This window comes from Tupaia chinensis, unplaced genomic scaffold, assembly GCF_000334495.1.
Source record: "Tupaia chinensis unplaced genomic scaffold, TupChi_1.0 Scaffold000098_1, whole genome shotgun sequence".
Lineage (NCBI taxonomy): Eukaryota > Metazoa > Chordata > Mammalia > Scandentia > Tupaiidae > Tupaia > Tupaia belangeri.
In genome coordinates this window covers 1,423,950-1,431,951 of record NW_006159560.1, presented here as the reverse complement: position 1 = coordinate 1,431,951, position 8,002 = coordinate 1,423,950, and the positions used below count along the sequence as shown (strand labels likewise).

Genomic DNA, 8,002 nt, shown 5'->3' with positions numbered 1-8,002 from the left:
AGCAGGAATCCCTTCGGCGGCACGTTCTCCTCCGATGGTTGCCGACCTTCTCGCCCCGGTCCTTCACTGTGCCTAAGCAGAAAGTCCACCTTCCTCACATTCCTTCCCTCTGTGCCGAGTTCGGTTCAAAGATTGGGGTTTGCCAGGGCGAGCGCACAGTCTGCCTTGTGACTCCGGCAGGCACCGCCCGCGCGCAGGGAATTCCACCCTGGCCTGGCGTGATGCCTTCCTTCTCTGAGCTTGCTTGTCTTCTGAGAACTTTGGGAGAAATAGGAGAGACTAGTGCAGTGTGGCTAAGTCCTCTAGGAGGAAGGTGGGCTCAAATCCGTGCCAAGTCCGCGGTGCTGCTGGAAAAGGGACGGAATTAGCTTCAGAGCCGAGCTGGGCTGCCCGACCACACTGGGATCCAGAGCCCCCGAGGATGGCTGAGTGCCCTCCCCGCCTTCCCCTCCATTCTAAAGAGTAGCAGGGACTCAGCTGGCAGGGACTCTGGGAGCATCTGGCCTCCGGGTCTGTGCTGTTAGGGCCAGGATCACGTACCCGGTTTTCAGCTCCTCCCTCACAGCCTTGGGGGCTTGTCCCTCATGCACTAGTTTGTAGACACCACCTCCAGGAAAAACCCTCGGTGTCACTCCTCCCACCCCAACTTTGCATGCAGGAGAATGAAAGCCCACTGAATTTACAGTTTCCTGTACCCAGCATCGTGGTTGGCACCAGTAAATATGTATTTAATGAGGGAGTTGAAGTACATTTTAATAGGAAGAGTTTAGTGAGCTGTCCCTGTAATTTCGGAGGCAAGTCAGTCAACTTCTCTGGATGGTCTCCAAGGTGCCTCTTGGTCCTGTGACCTCTTTGTTGTTGCAAAATCGGGATTGGAAAGCACTTTGTGTGGGACCTGTGAGGCCTTGGGTTTACCTGGTTAATGGCTCTTGGTATGGTGGGAAGGGGGACTGTATTTAGGAGAGGTGAGTGCAGAAAGGGGGAGGGATAGAGCAGAAGACAGAGGAGGGTATAGCCAACAGGAGGGTGAGGACTCACTCTGTGGCTGGACCTTGCCAGCGTCAGGGCTGGGGGCTGTGGGTGGGGATTCTACCTTCTTGTCTCACAGGAGCTAGAGGGCTGTGGAGAGAGGCAGATGGCACAGCCAGTTTGGCGGCTGGCAGAAAGCTATTTATGTGACTGCATATTCGCCTCTCTGCCAGCGAGACTCCGGCCTGGTGTTCCAGCAGCAGCCACTGCACCTGGGGGGCCAGCTGTCCTCCAGCCTCCCCAGCATGCAGTCTGATGTGAATCTGTGAATTGGTAATTCTTGTCCTTTACTATAAGAAACATAATTCGTAATTGTGCTTAAGAGAGCAACTGGCAAGTGTCTTTTTTCCCCCTAGCTGTGTGCTGTTAAATTCTACCCCAGAAGATAACAAAACAGCATTAGCTCATATGCTTTTGGCAAGGTAGGACTCTGGCTTTTTTTCTACTTGCTCCATGAAGTTTACTTCTAGATTCTAGGGAAGACTAAGAGCACTAGTCTTACGTCAGGAAGGCTCTGCCCGGTTCCTCTTTACTGTTAGGGACTTCTTACCTGAGAGTTGGGGAGTTCACTTAATGTTTATATATAGATACAGTGTTTAGTTTTTCTCTCTCTCTTTAAGATTTATTTTTATTATTTAAAAATTTGACGAGAGAGAACGTGTGAGTGCAGGTGAGCTAGAGAGAGATAGAGAGTGAGCAAGAGAGAGAGCGAGAGCGAGCAAGCAAGCGAAAGAGCAAGTGATCAGCCATATGCAAGTCTAGTGCCTTAACCGCCACGCCACCTGTTGGCCCCCATGTATTCAGTTTCACTTGCCCTACTTCTTAGAGGCGCTAGTAAGGTTCTGAAGCACCTGGTTCCACGTGGTCATTTGAAATTACAGTTTGGGTCACCTAAACCGTTGAGCCTTTCTAGAACATGGGAGAATCAGAAGTGTCGAAGGAGGACAGTAGGCAGAGAATCTGCAGAAAGAGCAACAAGCAGCTAGGTCAGATAGTTTATATTTCCAGATGCTTTGCACACTTTGTTTTTGCAAAAAAACAAAAATCCTGGCCTTTTGCATATTTTCAGAATTGTGTGTTTAAGGGATTTCTATTTTTAATTGTCCTGTGAGATGCTTTCTGCAAGCATTAAATATTTGTTGGATTTATGTAATTTTGAAATCTTGATGTTTTAAAATCTTCCATAAATATTTAAAGAAGCTGGAGGGCCAGCTTTCTACTGGCATGAAAATTAAGGTGGCTGGATCCCACATGGCCTACTGTGAGGTTTGAGTCCTGGACTGGTGGCTTGAAAAATGTGCCAGGCACATGTGTATGTGTGTGTGAGCACGCGCGGGATGCCCAAGTGAGAATGGAGGAGAAGGGATTGTAGCATGGCAGTCCTCTTGAGGGGTGATTTCTCCATTACTCTCTCTCCTGTGCCTAACTAAAACAAAACAAAACAAAGTTGAGCCTACAGCACCCACAGGCTTCCTGCTGAATTCTATTGTGTAGCAATCAGCGAGTATTTAGCACCTACACCTTATTACTTCATTTGGATACAAAGAGGCAATAGGGAAGAGGTCCTTGCCCTTAGGTTTATTGTCTTGTACTTGAATTCACCTAAACTTAAGGAAAATATTTTTTGAACTGTCTGCCCTGTGCCAAAGTTTTGAGGAAATGAAGGCATACATATATAAAGGTTAACTTAATGCTAAGTAAGTATAATACTTTGCCAGTAAGGAGAGTTTGTTGTGAGAGTGGAAGATTTGGAACTAGCCAGGGTGTTTAAGCAAGGACTAGAATCTTGTCAAATTGGAAATAGTTTAGAAGAAACCAGAACATCTGCAGTGTTTGGGGTAAGAGGAAGGAGCCTAGTTTGCCTGGGATGGGGATTCCATTTCAGAGAGTAGATGGGGGATGGATGGAAAGGTCAGAGTGTAGAGGGCTGTAAACCGAGGCTGGGAATGTGAACTTTATCCTGTAGAGAATTATGGAAGGTTTTGCAGCAGAAGCCTGACCTAATGGGAAAGAGATGGCTTAGAGATACAGGGTACGTGTGTGTACAGAGTGAGTTTCTGGGTTCCAGTGGGGCAGGAACAGCTCTGGAGTGTAGTCATTGATTTATGTGGTAGATTTGAAGATTATTCACTTAATTCAATGGATTCTTTGTTTCAGTGGTTTGTTTTTGTCTTCCTTTTTCTAGTCCTTTCCTTTCCTAGAATAACTTGTCTTCTTTCAATGCAATTTAAACTTTTGTGGGACCAGCAGATGGCATAGCCATTACTTTGCTGGGCTCCCACATGGCCGAATGTGGTTTGAGTCCCGGATCCGGTGGCTTAAAACACACTGGGTGTGGGGATCAGCAGTTAGCATAATGGCTATGTCGCTGGACTCCCATGTAGTCAACTGTGGTTCGCGTCCTGGACCCGGTGGCTTAAAACTCACGCCGGGTGCGTGTGCGTGCGTGCCCAAGATCCTGAGAGGAGAATGAAGGAAAAGGGATTGCAGCGTGGCCATCCTCCCTGTGGGGTGATTTCTCGCTTTCTGTCTCTCTGTCTCTCTCGGTCTGTCTGGCGAGGGCACGTGCCCTATAGCAAAAACTTCTTCAAAACACACACACACACACACACACACACACACACACACACTGGGTGTGTGTGTATGCATACCCAGATCCCAGGAGAAGAAGGGAGGAGAGGGATTGCAACGCAGTCATCCCATCTGGGGGATGGCTTCTCACTTTCCTTCTGTCTGTCTCTCTCTCTCTCTCTGGCATGTGCACAAGCCCTAAGGCAAAAACCTCTAAAAGTAAATAAATAAACACTTTTGTAACCCTCCATGTAACTTCTATGTAGTTTCTGGAACTTACATGATTCCTATACATGTACAGCATAATTCACAGAAATAATAACAAACCATTTACAGTTTTTAAAAATATTTATTTATTTATATTTTTTACATTCATTCACTGTACATCATTACAACATACAAAATGAGGTTTTCCTTCCAGAGTACACTGTATTAGTCTCAATCAAGCACATCAACATACATGTTATTGTCAACAAAGAATTTTCCATTTCTTGTTTCCTGTATGTTTTGCTTTTTTCCCCTCATCCTTGATTCCCTCTCTCTTACCCTCTGCCATCTCCCACCCTCCTCCACCACTGTCTCTGGTATCTATGTTTGCTTTCTATACTGTTTTTCCCCCACATTTTATTGAATTACCAAAGATCTTAATTAATCTAAATATTTTCATAGCAAGCACAGCTGATATATACATTTCCATGAACACAAGTCTAAGTTTAGGCATCCTGTAAAGTAGCACCTAGCTGGGGCTACATATCCTACTGCAAGCATCGAATAGATACCAACCATTTACAGTCTTGTAAGTTTTGTATTAGCTGTTTGTGAGAAAATATTATGTTCTATGGAGGAAAATTTTATGGATAGTCTTTATAATTATTAAGCACTTAACGTAAAACTCTCTTTCATAAATATGGGGGGTCTTGCTGTGTGTGTGTGTGTTAAAGTGGGGGGTCCTCATAAGTGAGCCTGCTCTTATCACAAATATGGAAAAGGGTGTGAGAGACCTTGTTAGCCGCAGAACCAGGAGTAGGAATTGGGTCTTCTGGTTTGGTACTTCTTTTAGGCCTCTGCATTTTGATGATTTTCGCTTTGTTTCTTTTAGAAGCACATCGAAGTTGCGTTTGTGTTGACAATTTCAGAGAAATGTTCTTTTGGGGAGACTTTTGTAAGTTGTCATTATATTAGACATACTGAGATTTGGAAGACTTAAAAGAATTTTACTTATTAGTAAACTTGAACCTCAGTTTCTTTTTTGGTAAAATGCAAGGATACAGAAGCCTGGAAGAGTAAATAAAATGGTATGAAGTGTTTTGAAAACAAGTGTAAAGTCTAGCCAATATTCTTTTTATTAAAAAAATTAACATTTATTTATTTATTTATTTATTGGAGAGATTTTTGCTATAGGATGCGTGCGCTCACCAGACAGAGAGAGACAGAGAGACAGAAAGCGAGAAATCACCCCCCGGGGGGATGGCCACGCTGCAATCCCTTCTCCTCCATTCTCCTCTCGGGATCTTGGGCACACACGCACACACGTTGGCGTGAGTTTTAAGCCACCGGGTCCGGGACGCGAACTACAGTCGACTACATGGGAGTCCAGCGACATAGCCATTACACTAACTGCTGGTCCCTATTTATTTATTTTAATTTGACCATAGAGGAACCTAGAAAGACACAAAGTAAGCAAGCAAGCCACCAGGTCCCGATGCAACCATGGTCAGCCATATGGGAGTCCAGCGTCCTTAACTACCACTCCACCTGCTGGCCCTGAGCCAATATTCCTTTTCCCTTCCAGACAATCCAAATTTTGTTCTAGTGTCTGTGCCCATTTTTAAGTGACTCAGGGAAAGACAATTAGCCATAACTGATTAGTTTAACTCAGTGATTTTCAATCCTAGCTGCTCAGTATAATTCCCTAGAGAGGACCAGCAGGTGGCACGGAGGTTAAGGTGCTGAATCCCACTTGGGTAACTTTGTGGTCTGAGTCCTGGGCACCGTGGCTTGAAAATCATGCCAAGCATGTGTGTGCGCATGCCCAAACTCCCGAGAGGCGAGTGGAGAAGAAGGTATTTTGGCTTGGCCATACCTCCAGGAGGGTGATTCTCATTTTCCCTCTCTTTTCTTTCTTTCTTTTTTTTTTTTTTTTGAGAGATTTTTGCTATAGGGTGCATGCGCTCGCCAGAGAGTCAGAGAGAGACAGAGAGACAGAAAGCGAGAAATAACCCCGCCCATGGGAGGGTTGGCCACGCCACAATCCCTTCTCCTCCATTCTCCTCTTGGGATCTTTCGCATGCACGCACATGCGCCGGCGTGAGTTTAAGCCACCGGGTCCAGGACTCGAACCGCGGTTGACTACGTGAGAGTCCAGCGACATAGCCATTATGCTAACTGCTGTTCCCCCTCATTTTCTCTCTCTCTCTGTGTCTCTCTCTCTCTCTGACAAGCACCCAGACCCTATGGAAAAAAAAAAAAAAAAAAAGAAGAAAAAGAAATACCCTAGGGAACTATAAAAAACAAACAATTAGATGGCCCAGTTTCCTGGCCAGTTGGTAGCTCATTAGAATGCTAAACTTGAAGCTGCATGTCAACCATGGCTTGAGGACCTGGCCTGTCTGGCTTCAACATGCAGGCACAGGGTTCCGGTATGCTGGAGGATGGAGGAAGGGGATCATGACATGACTGAGCCCTGTGGAGGCCGCCCCCATTTCGTGCGTGTGCTTTGTCATATATAAAATGGCAGTAAACGAAAACATGCCATCAGTGTTATGGTAAACCCATTTGGGGCTGCTAATTGGTTTAAAAATGAAGAAGTGAGTCTAATACTTAAGGGAAAACTGCTTCTGTCAGAGGAAACGTAGCAGCGTTTCTGTGTTCTCCTCTGCACTGGTTGTGATGTCTCAACCTCCACTGCCTTCTTGGGCCTGCGAGTGGAGTAGGTGGAGTAGGGAGTTTACAGAATCTGGTTTTTTGATGCCCTTGTGACAGTCCTTTACCTGAAGCCCTTTGTCCTACACCTGAAGTCCAAATCCAGACAACTTATTAGAGGATGTAAGTCAATTTTAGTTGGGTTTTCTACTACTAAAAGCCCCTACTTATTTATTTATTTAGATTTTTGCTATAGGGTGTGTGTACTTGCTAGAGAGACAGAAAGTGAGAAATCACCTCCACCATGGGGGATTGCCATGCTGCAATCCCTTCTCCTCCATTCTCCTCTAAGGATTTTGGGCTCAAGCACCTGGTGTGAATTTTATGGCACTAGATTTTCTCTTTTTTTGTTTTTAAAAAATATTTATTTATTTAATTCCAGTGTATGTATGTGTGTGTGTGTGTGTGTATGTGTGTGTATGTATGTATGTATGTATGTGTGTGTTTATTTTGACCAGAGAGAGATACAGAGAAAGAGAACCCAAGCCTCCAGGTCCAGGACTTGAACTGCGGTCAGCCATGTGGGAATCCAGTGCCCCCAACCACCACGCCACTTGCTGCCCCCAAGCTACCGGGTTTAAGGACACTTGAATTGCGGTTGACTACATTGGAGTCTGGTGATATAACCATTATGCCATCTGCTGATCCCAAGAGGTTTTCACCTTAGGCGTGTGTACTCATGGTGGGTAGGGGAGAGACAGAGTCAGTGAGAGGGAAAGTGAGAAATCACCCCCCGAAGGGGATGACCACACCTCAATCCCTTCTCCTCCCATAATCTTGGGCATGCACACACATGCACTGACAATTAACACCCTTCATCATCCAACCACCTTCCTCAAATGGAGTCTTGGCCAACATGGTTAGCTTTTCTGTGTCTGTGTTCTTTTTAGTAAAATGGAGATTACATACTACTTACGGCTACAAGTCAATGCATGTAAAACATTCAGAATAAGCACTCAAAGGTTAATGATTACAGAACCACACAGTAGCGCAGTGGTAGTACAGCTAGACTCACAGGGGAGGGTCCCAGGTTTGTGTCCCGTGGTCTCCCAGTACATACTGGTTACGTAGTGCTCATGTCTGGAATAGCTGGGGGATGGATCATGGCGTGAAGACCTTGTTGTGGGTGCCTATCTCCTCTCCTTGCCCCCCTTTCTGTGTGTGTGTGTGTGTGTGTGTCTCACAGAAGAAATGAATGCGTAGACTTAAATAAAGATTCACTGTTAAGATAGATCATGTACTTTGTAAGTATGTTTTTTGTTTTGGAGAGGTTTTTGCTATAGGGCACGTGCACTTGCCAGAAAGACAGAGACAGACAGAAAGCGAGACATCACCCCCCCAGGGGGGATGGCCATGCTGCAATCCCTTCTCCTCCATTCTCTTGGGATCTTGGGCACGCATGCACATGTGCCTGGTGTGAGTTTAAGCCACTGAGTCTGGGACTTGAACCACGGTCGACTACATGGGAGTCCAGCGACGT

The 8,002-nt window shown here is 45.6% G+C and overlaps 1 protein-coding gene across 2 annotated transcripts in view; it reads left to right on the top strand.

Moving 5' to 3' along the window:
- ARHGAP10 (Rho GTPase activating protein 10) overlaps nt 1-8,002 on the top strand; it is a 366,526-nt gene that overhangs the window by 1,137 nt on the left and 357,387 nt on the right. The gene's annotated exons all lie outside the window — the stretch shown is intronic.